Genomic DNA, 14,859 nt, shown 5'->3' with positions numbered 1-14,859 from the left:
CGAAATGTAGCGAAAATTAGCTCACCAAATACACGACTTAAATGCTATTCGTAAATGGTTACTTGATTTCATGAGTCTCGTGAAACTGTTTGTTTGTTTAGTGTTTCATGGAGAACGTGTTTTTTGCGATTTCATGAGTCTCGTGAAGCTGTTTGTTTGTTTAGTGTTTCATGGAGAACGTGTTTTTGCGTGTGCTTTGCAGTTACATGGTGAGCTATTATTCAGTTTTGTGAGTTCGGAGGTGTTGACGTTAGTTAGTTTTGGGTGTTAAACTTTGTCGTCCTATGTCCTTCCACTGAGAGGGTTGTGATGGTACCGTGTGAACCTGGAATACGGTAAGGGAAAGCTATTTTTGTATGTCTAAGAAATCTTGTATTAATTGATGTTGTGTATGCTCACGTTTTCTTCTATTTTTCTTTCATTCTCTCCATTTTGTTGTCTGTCTGACTTTGTCTTCTTTTACTTGGTGTGTCCGTCCCTCTTTCTCTCCGTCTGTCGGTCTGTTCGTTTCTCTCTCTCTCTCTCTCTCTCTCTCTCTCTCTCTCTCTCTCTCTCTCTCTCTCTCTGTCTGTCGGTCTGTTCGTTTTACTTCTATCTCTCTCTCTCTCTCTCTCTCTCTCTCTCTCTCTCTCTCTCTCTCTCTCTCTCTCTCTCTCTCTCTCTCTCTCTCTCTCTCTTCCTTCTTTTGTTTCCTTGTTTACTTCTATCTCTCTCTCTCTCTCTCTCTCTCTCTCTCTCTGTCTCTCTCTCTCTCTCTCTCTGTCTCTCTCAGTCTCTCTCTCTCTCTCTCTCTCTCTCTCTCTCTCTCTCTCTCTCTCTCTCTCTCTCTTCCTTCTTTTGTTTCCTTGTTTACTTCTACTTCTCTCTGTCTCCGCTCTTTCTCGCCTTCTTTCTCATTCTCTGTCTCTTTCATGTTTCTCTCTCTTCTTTTCTTTTTTCATTCGCTGTTCGTTTTACTTCTCTCTCTCTCTCTCTCTCTCTCTCTCTCTCTCTCTCTCTCTCTCTCTCTCTCTCTCTCTCTCTCTCTCTCTCTCTCTCTCTCTCTCTCTCTCTCTCTCTCTCTCTCTCTCTCTCTCTCTCTCTCAGCTAAACTCATTCTGCCTGACCCATCACTAACTACTGACGCAAAACTGACAGCCCTCAATATACCTCAACTTAAACAACAGCTTTTATTTAATAAATCAGTTTTCATGCACAAGATCCTACATGACCAAGCACCCGAATATCTAACTCACTTGTTTCAATCAACACCTTCTCGGTATTCCACTTTCAAGCATAATCTGGCCTGCCCGAAGCCACGCATTGACATATTTAAAACTAGTCTTTCATACTCGGGAGCTTATGTCTGGAACTCCCTACCTACATGCTTAAAATCGACCAGAAACCTTAAAACATTCAAAACACATCTGCAAAAATACATTCAAACATCACTTTAATGTAATGTGCCTGGTTGCTCAAACGTATGTGTGCCTTTTATCCTTCTGAAAATGTGCATGTATGTGTCTTGCGTCAACTTGGTGTGATAAGAATACATTCTCGTGTATTACTCCTTCTAGTATCTAAGATAGTATTACTGCATTTTATATTGGCATGGTGATTCCTTCATAATCTAAGATGGTATATATTAGGTCATGAACGGTTTTTTTTTTTTTTTTTTTTAATTTTTTTTTTTATTTTTTTTTTTAACTTTGCTACCTGATCCTTTATTTGGTTAGTGTGTCGTGTTATGTTGGCTTGCCTTATAAGTTAGTTGATCTTCTGTGTGTGTGTGCGTGTGCGTGTATATATATATATATGTGTGTGTGTGTGTTCTGATAATGTATGGTTGTATATCTGTATATCACATGTCGATAAAAAATGATCTTATTCTTATATTACTATTATTGCGTGTGTCTGCGTTTCATCATAAAAAGTTTGTTCCTATGTATTCCCATTTCGATTATAACCATTTTGCTTAGATCAGGACTAGCTGTAAGAAAGGTCCTACGGACCTAATGCTATCTTTCCTGTAATAAAGTTCAATGTTTCAATGTTTCAATGTTTCTCTCTCTCTCTCTCTCTCTCTCTCTCTCTCTCTCTCTCTCTCTCTCTCTCTCTCTCTTCCTTCTTTTGTTTCCTTGTTTACTTCTATCTCTCTCTCTCTCTCTCTCTCTCTCTCTCTCTCTCTCTCTCTCTCTCTCTCTCTCTCTCTCTCTCTCTCTCTCTCTCTCTCTCTCTCTCTCTTCCTTCTTTTGTTTCCTTGTTTACTTCTACTTCTCTCTGTCTCCGCTCTTTCTCGCCTTCTTTCTCATTCTCTGTCTCTCCATTTTGTTGTCTGTCTGACTTTGTCTTCTTTTATTGGTGTGTCCGTCCCTCTTTCTCTCCGTCTGTCGGTCTGTTCGTTTCTCTCTCTCTCTCTCTCTCTCTCTCTCTCTCTCTCTCTCTCTCTCTCTCTCTCTCTCTCTCTCTCTCTCTCTCTCTCTCTCTCTCTCTCTCTCTCTCTCTGTCGAGGAAAATATATTTGTTGAACAGAATAAAGCACTTTCTTGATCCACACTCAAGGTTATTATTTTATAATGCATACATACAAACCATCACGGATTATTGTTCGACCATCTGGGACTCTGCCAGTGCAAACATTTTAAAACCACTGTACAGTCTACACAGACGAGCACTAAAATCAGTTCTATTAAAACAATCCAGTCTTGTTTTCGACGATTATAAAAAACTTAAGATTTTGCCTTTAAAAGAAAGATTTAAATCAAATAAAGGCGTGCTCCTTCACAAAATCCTTTCCGGCCATGCACCGAGTGCTTTCATTACAAAATTTAAAGCCAAACCAAGCCGAAAATTCAACGTCCCCATTCCGCGGATAGATCTCTTTAAATCAAGTTTAGCTTATTCTGGCAGCGTTTTGTGGAATTCTCTCCCGGAATCAGTTCGAGTCCCAACAAGTCTCAATACTTTCAAAAAACACCTCTCATTACATTTAATGTCAAATTACGAAAAGTCACAGTGATGGAAGACTTCGTTCTGATTATTTTCATATTGATCATATCAGTCTGTCCATAAAGCATCAGTGTTTCATAACGCAAGAATGTATGTATAGCCTACAACGTGTATATAGTCATGTGAATAGTTTCTCTGCCTTGCTTATCTTTTGTAATTGTTTTACGTATACATGTATATATATATATATGTATTCAAGATTGGGAATAGTCCCTCTCTGGGCGAGGGCTGGTTGAAAAGAAGCTCGTTTATATTGCTTATGCCACAACCCTCGTAAAATAAAATTTGATTTGATTTGATCTCTCTCGCTCTCTCTCTCTCTCGCTCTCTCTCTCTCTCTCTCTCGCTCTCTCTCTCTCTCGCTCTCGCACTCACTCTCTCTCTCTCTCTCTCTCTCTCTCTCTCTCTCTCTCTCTCTCTCTCTCTCTCCGTCTGTCGGTCTGTTCGTTTTACTTCTCTCTCTCTCTCTCTCTCTCTCTCTCTCTCTCTCTCTCTCTCTCTCTCTCTCTCTCTCTCTCTCTCTCTCTCTCTCTCTCTCTCTCTCTCTCTCTCTCTCTCTCTCTCTCTCTCTCTCTCTCTCTCTCTCTCTCTCTCTCCGTCTGTCGGTCTGTTCGTTTCTCTCTCTCTCTCTCTCTCTCTCTCTCTCTCTCTCTCTCTCTCTCTCTCTCTCTCTCTCTCTCTCTCTCTCTCTCTCTCTCTTCCTTCTTTTGTTTCCTTGTTTACTTCTATCTCTCTCTCTGGATTAAAGAACAAACTAGACCAACCACAATGAGTCAGTGTGAACGTTACCAGTATGCCTAAACCAAACAATGGGGATTTCATCACAAAAAACACGCAACATGACAAGCAGATCAGGGGCAGGCACAGGATGCATTGTTGGTTTTGTAGTCTTGATTCAAACACTTTGTATGTTTGATATTGAAAGTATTGTTTGATTGAATGTATATTTAGTTGGAATCACTTGTTGTGATTTCAGGGCCTTGTATCCCGTGTTTCTATGATGATGATGATTTCCATGAAAACAATGTAATGCCCAATTCCATGAATGTTGTGCTAAAGGATGATGATGATGATGATGATGATGATGATGATGATGATGATGATGATGATGATGATGATGATGATGATGATGATGATGATGATGATGATGATGATGATGATGATGATGATTTCCATGAAAACACGGTAATGCCCAATCACGTGAACGTTTTGCCAAATGGCAAATTTCTTGAACTTGCAAAGTTGATTCATGTACTCCAGAACACGGCAATGTCAGACAGAGTTGAAAACGTCCCCCCTGGTCCGAAAGAAAATGTCTTCTTCATTGTTGATAATGCAGAGAATGTGACCAGGAGGGCCCAAAACAAACCTCAATTTGTCGATGACAGAGGTGCTTGGGGTAGTGGCCCAACCAGCAAAAGTGTTTGTGTGCAAACTGATGGTACTTTAAAGCACGTGAGCTTCAAAAATGGCATGCATTGTCGTGAAAAGACAGTGCAGAAGAAGAGAGAGTATATCCCCCTTGTACCCCAACCAGCACCAGAAACAGTAGTCACATAAAACACAAGACATACACTGTTGATGAACCATACGAGAAGCGGGTATTATGGCTGTCAGGTAATGTACCAACAATAGCTGTCCATGAGTACAAAGGGACCAATCCTCCACAAAGAACACATGGCAGGACGACCACTGGAAATCCTGGCCCTTACGTTAGAATTCACCCCAAACAGATGCATAAAATAAAGACTGATCTTTTGAGCAAACGACCAGCTGAAGTGTATGCAGGCAATTCTGAAAGTGACACGGAGGTCTTTGAAGGACCGAGAAATAAACGCTGCATATATAACGCGAAGGCTAGGATGAGACAAGAAAATCAACCCCATGCACACAACGACAATTTCTCTGACCAAGTAGCTGGTGTCGAAGAACATGTCTTACCTTTCATTAAACTTGTTGTTCGCCAACGTGGCAAAGTGCCGTGCATAATTTTGTACACAGAAGAACAAATCAGTGATCTACGACGCTTCTGTTGTCCACCCTGCTCTGCACAAGCGACAGTTTTGGGAGTGGACAAAACTTTTAATCTCGGGAGCGTCCACGTCACTGTTCTTTGTACAAAAACCTGGCATTAATGAACCGCAAGACGGGAGACCATCCTCTATTTTGCGGGCCTTTATTTTTACACGGGAATAGTGACACTGCCACATTCAGTGTCTTTTTCCAGCATCTGGCAGGCCTTTTAGCAGATTGTAAAGAGTTACCTGTTCTGGGGCAGTGATGAGGAAACTGCGATGAGAAAAGCAATGGGGATGGCGTTCCCCGGATCTCTGCTAATGTGTTGTTCGCTTCACCTGCAGAAAAACTTCTCTGCGTCATTGAAAGACAAAGTGGGTTTGCCGAAGTCACAAAGGCAGCACTTCGAAAATTTGATTTTCGGGCGCAATGGAATCCTGGCGTCGGCTGATGACCAGGTCGAAGCTGAAGACAGTTTATGCATGGTTTCTCCCTCAGACTCGGGTGTTCAGAAGTATGTGGACAAAATGACACCACTGCTTTTGCAGAATGTTGCTGCATACACAGGAATGAAAAACCTACTCTTGGCAAACGTTCGCTGGACAAACAACAACTGCGAGAGCATCAACCATGTGCTCAAACAGGCTGTTAGCTGGAAGTCTCTCAAACTTGTTGAGTTGGTGAATAAACTGCATGCGGTTATTCGCCAACAACTGATACCGCGAAGTAAAAAGTTCTTTCATAAATGTTGGAGTTTTCTTTGACGCCACAGTTTGACAGATTTGTTGTCTCGCGGGACATTTGGTTGTTTGAAGATAAGGGCAAAAGGAGCAAGCGTTTCAAAAAGTTCATGTCTGCATTGGTACTGACAGACAAGTAGTCAGGAGCACAGACGGATGCAGAACATCCCGTGCACCAACACATAAAGGCAAGAAGCCAGGTCAAGTTAAACGGAAACAACTTGTGCCAAAACCACAAGCACACCGAAGAAAAGAAACCGAGGTCCCCTTTTTCTCCCAGTGGTGCACTCTGTGCCAACAAAAGGGTTAAAACCAAAGACAGTGACAGTGACTTTGACTTTTAAGGGCAAAATCTTAAGTTTTTTTATAATCGTCGAAAACAAGACTAAATTGTTTTAATAGAACTGATTTTAGTTCTCGTCTGTGTAGACTATACAGTGGTTTTAAAATGTTTGCACTGGCTGAGTCCCAGATGGTCGAACAATAATCCGTGATGGTTTGTATGTATGCATTATAAAATAATAACCTTGAGTGTGGATCAAGAAAGTGTTTTATTCTGTTCAACAAATATACTTTCCTCGACATGGTTTTATTCCGTCCAATGTTGTAATGAAAGCACTCGGTGCATGTCCGGAAAGGATTTTGTAAAGGAGCACGCCTTTATTTGATTTAAATATTTCTTTTAAGAGCAAAATCTTAAGTTTTTTATAATCGTCGAAAACAAGACTGGATTGTTTTAATAGAACTGATTTTAGTGCTCGTCTGTGTAGACTATAGAGTGGTTTTAAAATGTTTGCACTGGCTAAGTCCCAGATGGTCGAACAATAATCCGTGATGGTTTGTATGTATGCCTTATAAAATAATAACCTTGAGTGTGGATCAAGAAAGTGTTTTATTCTGTTCAACAAATATATTTTCCTCGACATGGTTTTACACAACGATCTAACATGATGGGTCCAAGATAAATTATTATCGATATTTACTCCCAAAACTTTGATCTACTTCCGCTATTGCATCGTTGCCAATTAATAAGGAATGAGGATTATTCTTGATGTTTTGTCTTTTTTGCCTTGTTGTAATTAACATGTATTTGGTCAGTCTTTTGGGGGTGAAGACTCATGTGGTTATATTCCGTCCAATTAATAAAAAACGCTCGCGCTGGACCCGAGTACTCTTCAGATTGGCTCGCTCCCCCAGTATGAAAGTTTTTGTCTTGTGCACGTTTAAGACCAAGTGATTGATCTGTGTGAATTACAGGCATTCCCTTTGCTATATAAATACATTGCATGCGAGCCGAGGATGTGCGTGGTGACTTTCTCTTTTATTTGTAATTTGATCACAGTGAAAATGCACACACACACACACACACACACACACAAACACACACACACACAGACACACACACAGACACACACACTCTCTCTCCCTCACTCCCTCTCTCTCTTCCTCTCTATCTCTCTCTTACACACACACACACACACACACACACACACACACACACACACACACACACACACACACACACACACACACACACACACACACACACACACACACGAGTACAGACGATCAATCGGACCTATTATCAAGTTAGTGTATCAACTTTTGAACGAACTGCTCCCAGTAGTTTCCCAGCAATAAGCTGTTAAGTCGAGACACACACACACACACACACACACAATTAAAGTCTGCTGGACCCTTGTACTAGCGTACTCGGGGATGAGATCATCTACACTGTTCTGCAATGATAAATAAACTTTGTCTAATTTTTTATCAGAAGTGTGTATGGTCGTATCATCAGCAAATAGTGCTTACGGGCACTCAAAGCCAGCCTGTGGTGGTTGTCGTTCGTTTTTATCATGTTCCATTTCGCTACATTTTGCTACTTTTCGCTACATTTCGCTACATTTCACTACATTTCGCTACATTTCGGAAAAAATAACTACCGGAAGCGGGCCTGTGCGACCAGATTGTTGTGATCACGTGGTTTCCTGTAGAGAAGGTACACTTCTTTGACAGAAGAGCGGCAAGTTAGCTCGTGTTTTCAGTTATGAACGTGTTTATCCACCTAAGGTGAAAAGGAGATACAATAATCTTGTTTTTGGTGTATCAATTCTTAACTTCCACGATAAAGCGAGTTTTTAAACTAATGACGAGCAACAATGACCAAACAATGATTTATCGCAGTGTGTGAGACCGAAGCAGGTGAAGGCAAAAATATTCCATCGAGGCTGCCAGAGTTGAGTGGTCCAGTGGAGTCTTATGTCAATATTTTCTTTGTGGGGCCTTCTCCAATCAATGCAGAGCTGCATATGTACCGGTAACTGCTTTGCAGTTGAAGGCATACAATTTGTTTCTTGTTGTTATGTTATGTTATGTGACTGGTACTTAGGCTGTTGAGCCTTTGTCTGATCTTTTGATCAGTTGCTATCCTAGCCTAACTTTGGGCTAGGTAACCTACACGATCTTTTGACCGTGGCCTATTCTATCAACTTTTTCTTGGCTGGTGTAGTGAGAGGCATACTGACATTTGGGCTGTACATATAATCTTTCAGTGCATTGTCCAAGCGATTTTTGAAACTGTTCATTGTCGGCGCTTCTACCACATTCTTGTCCAAGGAGTTCCACGTGTCTATGATTCTGTTCGTGAAGAAAGATTGTCGGAGAGCTGTTCTGCACTGTTTCTTCTTGAGCTTGAACTGATGTCCACGGGTATTACAAAGGCTATTCAGCTCCAGTGGGTTCTTGCAATCGTAGTATCCATGCACGAATTTGTATGCTTCAATCATGTCTCCCCGGATACGCCTATAGCACATGATTGGAACTTTTAAAACTCTCAAACGCTCTTCATAACTCAAGGTCTTCAACCCTGGAATACACTTCGTGGCTCTTCTTAATACACTTTCAATCACATTTTTATGTTTCTCGAGTCGGGGACTCCACACCACATTTGCAAACTCCAGATGAGGCCGTACAAGTGCAACAAAGAGAAGTCTTAGCGTTTCTGCGTCCAAATGCTCATAAGACCGTCTAATGAGACCCAGGATTCTGTTTTCTTTGTTGACTTGTGTTTCCACGTGCTTTGAGAATTTCAATTCACTGTCTACATTGACTCCAAGGTCCTTTTCTGCACTTGAGCTTTCCAGATCAACCCTGTCCACGCTGCCAGGTTTTCTCATATTATACACAAGTTTCTGATTTTTTGTACCCAACTGTAATGTCTTACACTTATCTGCATTAAAGCGCATCTGCCACTTGTCTGCCCTCCCGCAGTGGGGCACTGCGGTTATGAAATTAAAGGCCCCTCCTGTTTTTGGAACCGCAGGAGCTTTCTAGTTTGCTGTTAGATAGATTTTTGGTTCCTCTTTCCTGTCATGCTCTCTTTTTCTTCATGAATTCTTTTCTTTTTTCTGCCTTCTTGCTCATTCACCTGTATTTTTTCCAAAAATCTCTTCTCTTGCCGCTTGTCTCGCGATTCATGTATAGTTTAATCTGTTAGTGTTCTGATGTAAGTCCAGCAGTAGATAGGTTAAGCCTATTTTAACATACTGGAAACTGGTAATCTTCCAGTAGGTATTAATTTAGTTTTACTAAAGCCTGCTGGGACACAAGTAATGGGTTAGTGCATTTGTAAACAGGAATCGCTTGACAAGTGGCCCCCTTCATCCCCCCCTTCCTCGTCCTGATATGGCTCTGCGTAGTCGGCTGGACGTTAAGCAACAAATAAACAAACAAACAAACTTGTCTGCCCAGTCGACCAAACTGTCCAAATCCCTCTGGAGTTCCTTGCTATCTTCACAAGTTCTGATTTGTCGGTACACTTTTGTATCATCAGCGTACATGCTGCACAGACTGCTCACAACTTCAGGGAGATCGTTAATGTATATAACAAATAAAACCGGGCCCAGCACACGGGGGCACTCCACTTGTCACGTTTTTCCAGTCTGACATAGACCCATTGACCTTCACCCTTTGCTTTCTATCACTTAGAAAATCACCGATCCAGTCTTTGACAAGTCCATGAATACCATATATGCTTCTAGTTTTTTCAGTAACCGCACATGCGGAACACAATCGAATGCCTTAGCAAAATCAAGGTACACAGCGTCAACCGGTACTCCATCATCTAAGCTATCTGTCCAGTCGTCAATGACGCTAATTAAGTTTGTCACGCATGATCGTTTTGCCACAAAACCATGCTGGCAATCTGATAACAAGTCGTCGGCTGTCAAATGAGAGAAAACACTGGTTCTTATCAACTTTTCTAACAGTTTGCATGGTATGCTTGTTAAACTCACTGGGCGGTAGTTGCCTGGACTGCTCTTACAGCCCTTCTTGAAAAGGGGTATTACATTTGCCTGCTTCCACTGATATGGTACTGTTCCTTCAGCTAGCGATGCCCTAAAAACAATCGCTAAAACTTCAGCTAAAACGTCGGCCAATTCTTTCAACACTCTTGGATGCATATTATCAGGTCCAGTTGACTTCGAGGCGTCAAGTGCCTTGAGCAACTTCAGGACTGCGTTCGTGTCAATGTCTATGTTATTCAATTCATTATTCAACTTCCTTCCCTCACAATCAGGGACGTAGTCAAGATTTTCTTTCGTGAACACACTACAGAAAAAGTCATTAAGCATATATATCCGCTTTCTCACTGTCTTTCGTTGCTTGTTTACCACTCTTATCAGTTAGATCGGGCACACCATCTCGGGTGGCCATCTTGCTTTTGGCGTAAGCGTAGAATGCTTTGGGGTTGCTCTTAGCAGCTCTAGCAATGTCTTTCTCATGATCTTTTACCGCATTTTTACATGCCTTCTTAGCTTGGTTTCTGGCCTTTGCATACAATAAGTAGTCTGCCCCTTCCCTAGTTTGCATATATCTCTGATATGCTGAACGTTTCTTTTTCACTTTGGCCAATGCTTTTTCATTCATCCACAGAGGTTTTCTTTTCCTATTGGGTCCATTGCTCCGAACATGAGGAACATATTCACCCACTAGTGTCTCTATATTGCTGGACAAAATGTCCCATGCCTCCTGTGCTTTGAGTCCTTCAATTTTGTTCGCTAAGTTGAGAGATGCAAACTTAGTTTTCATCGAGTCATAGTCCCCCCTGGCATAGGCGAACTTCCCCTCAGACCCATGGTCTATCTTACTGGCATAGCATATGTACTCAAACATTAAACAATGGTGATGGCTTTTACCTAAAGGCGCATGATGTTTTAGATTCGCAACCATGCCTTCCTCATTCGTTAACACCAAGTCAATAAGAGTAGGTTGCTGATCACCTCGACAATGAGTAGGGTCCACAACATGCTGATACAAGAAAGTGTCTCTGATCGTGTCCAAGAACACAGTGGCCTTATGTTCTGCGTTAGACGGTGACGTGCCTTCGCTCCAGTTCACTTCAGGATAGTTAGTCTCCAGTCACTAGCACATGAGTTCTATTCGTTGTAATTTCTTTCAGTAAAGTGTTCAGTGCATTGTTATGTCAAGTGCCTGTGTCAAGCTGGTTGTCTCCCTCATCTTCAGTCGTCTGGACTACTGCAACTCCCTTCTGGCTGGCCTCCCCACCTCATCCATTCATGGCCTACAACGAGTCCAGAACGCCGCTGCCAGGCTGACGTTGAGGAAGACGAAGCGAGACCACATCACCCCCCTACTTCGCTCCTTGCACTGGCTCCCTGTCAACACCCGAATCTCCTACAAACTGTCCACTCTGGTCTACAAGTGTCTCAACGACTCTGCTCCCGAGTACCTTCAATCCTCCCTTGACCTGTACACCCAGCCCTCCGACCGTCCCCTTCGTTCTGCTGCTGACCCTCTCCGCCTCCACATCCCTCGCTCGAAACTCGCATCTGCTGGTCAGCGTGCATTTCCCTCCGCGGGCCCCTCCGTCTGGAACTCCCTGCCGCTTGAGCTTCGCCAGAGCCCCTCTCTTGACGCGTTCAAGAGTAAGTTGAAGACTCAGTTCTTCCCGTAGCTGGCTGCGACTTTCATGCTCGACGTGATGTGTTGTGCCCCAAAAGACATTCTTGTGCTGTGCTCTGTGAGAGGTGTTTTCTTTGTGCTTAATATTATTTTGTTTGGACCTAGCTATTGATGTGTACATTGTTGTTAAACAGTTGTTTGTTGTATGTTTACCAGGGTTTGCTAGTGTGTGATAGGGTTCGTGTCCGTCTGAAGATGTTAGTTTCTTTGTTAGTCCTGTGTTGACAACTCTTCGACAAGCGCTTAGAACTGTACCCACGGAATACGCGCTATATAAGCTTCATATTGATTGATTGATTGATTATTGTCCACAGAGCTGTTTGGCGACCTGTATACAGTTCCCAGTTAAAGCTTATCTCCCTCCACAAGTGGTATCTCACACCACACAGACTCTAAAACTTTTGCATGGTTGCCATCTAGAACAATCTGTTGCGCTCCATACTGTTCACGTACGTACATAACCACCCCCCTAGCCCCCTGTACACCCCCCTGGATGTTAGTAAAACAACTGTAGCCATCAATCTTTATTTCACACAAATCCACAGTAAATCTAATTTTGGTAAAATCTCAGTTACACAAATGATGTCAGGCCTGTCACACTCAATCACATGTAAAAGCTCTGCCCTTTTGTTAAGCAGAGTATCACTGTTAGTGTAAAAACAAAAAAGGTTTTTCTTTGTACAGTTTGCTCCCAAGTTAGAGCTCTTATCCTCTGTCTTACTCCCCTTCCCTCCCAGAGTTCCTTTCTTTTCTCTTACTCTCTTCCCTTCTCCGCATTTTCTTCCAGTACTATCGTCCCCACCCCCTGCTCTGCCACTGGTTTGTCTACTGGCTGGTTTCTTCTGTTCACATTCACCACCCTTCCATTTCTGATGACCCATGTTTCTGTTCCCTTCTTTTCCCTTGTCGCTTCCCTCTTCTGGTCCCTTTCCTCTACCAGCTTCTTCATCTCTGCCCTTTCTAAAGGGGTACAGTCCTTCTTGATAAAAACCCCTTTAAAAGTTTCATTGTCTTTCAATTTTCTGGCTTCCCTCAAAACACTATCCACCTGGGTGCCATCCTTCAACGTGACCAACAGAGGTTTTTTGTTCTTTCCCTCTGACCCCTGCGACTGCGAGTGCAGCCTTTTACAACTGGCTATCTCTACCTCTATCCCCAAGGCCTGCGAGTATGCCTTCTTCACAAAAATAGTGTCATCTGATTTTCTGGTTTGTGCATCGTCTGAGTTGCTCACTGGCACACCAAACCACACCAAGTTTGCCTTTCTTCTATCCCTCTCTGCCATTTCTGCCAACAGTTTGACGCTATCATCCTCTCCTTTCCCCCTATCAGCCTTTCCCTTAACTACTTCCTCCCCCTTCTTCCCGCCCTCAGGCTTTGCAGTCCCTGAGGCCCCCTTCACAAATTCTTCCCTCAGGCTTGTCAACCTGGTCATGAGCTCCTTCTCCATAAATTCCTGGAAAAGTGCGCTACACTTTGCTTCTATTAGCTTGTCTTCTTTGACTGCTGCCAAGGCAGCACCTTCGCAGCCTTCACAGAACCAATGCAGATGCGCAGAGGTTTGTAGTACTGAGTACTCAGACCTCGAAATATTGGCACAAAAAATGCACAAAAAATTGTCACAACGTTCACAAATCAACATCTGGTCACTCTCCTCCGTGAAAACCTGCGTGCACTGATTGCAGATATGACTGTCTTGGTTTACAACACCTGAGTTTGAGATTGCGCCGGTTTTCCCGCCATCTTGGTCTTCCATCTTCTTGGCTGGGGTGTCAGAATCAGTTTTTTTCGTGTTTCTCCTGGGTCTCGCCATGTTTCTTCCCGTAAATGTCACAAATAGTCTGTACTGCGTCTAAAACACACTTTCTAAAACTATTGCACTGTAAAATTGGGTGTGCACGTTAAAGATCCCACGATTGACAAAAGGGTCTTTCCTGGCAAAATTGCTTAGGCACAGTTAATAATTGTCTACCTATACCCGTGTGACTTGGAATAATAGGCCGTGAAAGGTAAATATGCGCCGAAATGGCTGCAATCTACTGGCCGTATAAAATTTCATCTCACACGGCATCACTGCAGAGCGCCTAGAACTGTACCCACGGAATATGCGCGATATAAGCGTCATTGATTGATTGATTGATTAAAATTTGACTTTAAAAGTTCGAAATCGTAAAAATTTGTCAGAGCCCAAAAATTTGCCTTCTCACCCACCAACCGGAAGCTTCATTTGCTTTTATTGCATAGAGGTAAATGGTAGAATCCTAGAATGTATTGAGGCGTAGGTGTTTCAAAACCAATGGAGCAATGGAGGTTTTTTACCAAAATATCTACGGCAATTTAAAAAAAAAAGTTATGTATTATTTTTTTAACCAGACTCTTAATGTAATACTGCCTGAACAAGCTTGTTCAAGTGATTTATGGTCTGTCTGTTTTGTGCAATAAGTAAACTGGCTATTCATATCGTTGTTGATGAGATCATTAATTCACATGGTTTTGAGAATTTGACAAATGTCTGCACAAAATGTGTAAAATGATAGCATTTCATGCATGTTTCTGGAAGAGAAAACAGAAATAGGTCTTAGTGAAATAAAATGGGAGTTTGTGTGTGTGTGTGTGTGAGTGTGCAGGGCCGGACCAAGTTCGTTTGAGGGGGGGGGGGGGGTTCCAACTGAAGGCAGGGGTCCAGGGGCCGCATAGGCCCCGGTGGGGTGCAGGGGCAACGCCCCTTTGGGGGGTCTGGGGGCAAAGCCTCCCAGAAGCCGAGAAAATTTTGCATTTGTGGGGTCATTTTTTGGTCTTTCCTTGCAATTGGGAATCAAAATTACACATTTTCAACAGTAACAAAATACTTCATATATTCATTTGCCATAGTGGTTCAGTGGAATAATCCCAAAGACATATATGCCTAGTAAATAAGTCTGACAGGACTCTTTACTTTGAATATTACTATGATGATGGACTTATATAGCTATTCTGATGGACACGTGGGGGGATTCGGGGGCTGTGATTGGATGGTCTCACACTTCCCTTTTCCGATCATCAAAGCATAACGCTACGAAAGTTGGCCATTTTTGCCGATATCCAAACGATATCGGCAATAACAAAGACGCATGGTTCCGGTTTCTTC

The 14,859-nt window shown here is 42.5% G+C and overlaps 1 protein-coding gene across 3 annotated transcripts in view; it reads left to right on the top strand.

The window, feature by feature from the left end:
• The first annotated feature begins 58 nt into the window (after positions 1-58).
• Positions 59-14,859, top strand: part of LOC138969256 (WD repeat-containing protein 17-like) — a 76,393-nt gene continuing 61,592 nt past the window's right edge. Inside the window, exon 1 of one of the 3 annotated variants that reach the window (XM_070342004.1) lies at positions 59-335. The gene's annotated coding sequence lies outside the window, so the exon portion shown is untranslated. Of the gene's footprint in view, positions 336-7,754; positions 7,818-9,001; positions 11,696-14,859 lie in introns of those variants that run through there. The other 2 variants (XM_070342003.1, XM_070342002.1) reach the window with 2 other exon arrangements.

This window comes from Littorina saxatilis, linkage group LG6 (genome assembly GCF_037325665.1).
Source record: "Littorina saxatilis isolate snail1 linkage group LG6, US_GU_Lsax_2.0, whole genome shotgun sequence".
In the NCBI taxonomy this organism is placed as follows: Eukaryota; Metazoa; Mollusca; class Gastropoda; order Littorinimorpha; family Littorinidae; genus Littorina; species Littorina saxatilis.
Note: the sequence above shows the minus strand (reverse complement) of the source record. Positions and strands in the feature narration are given on the sequence as shown.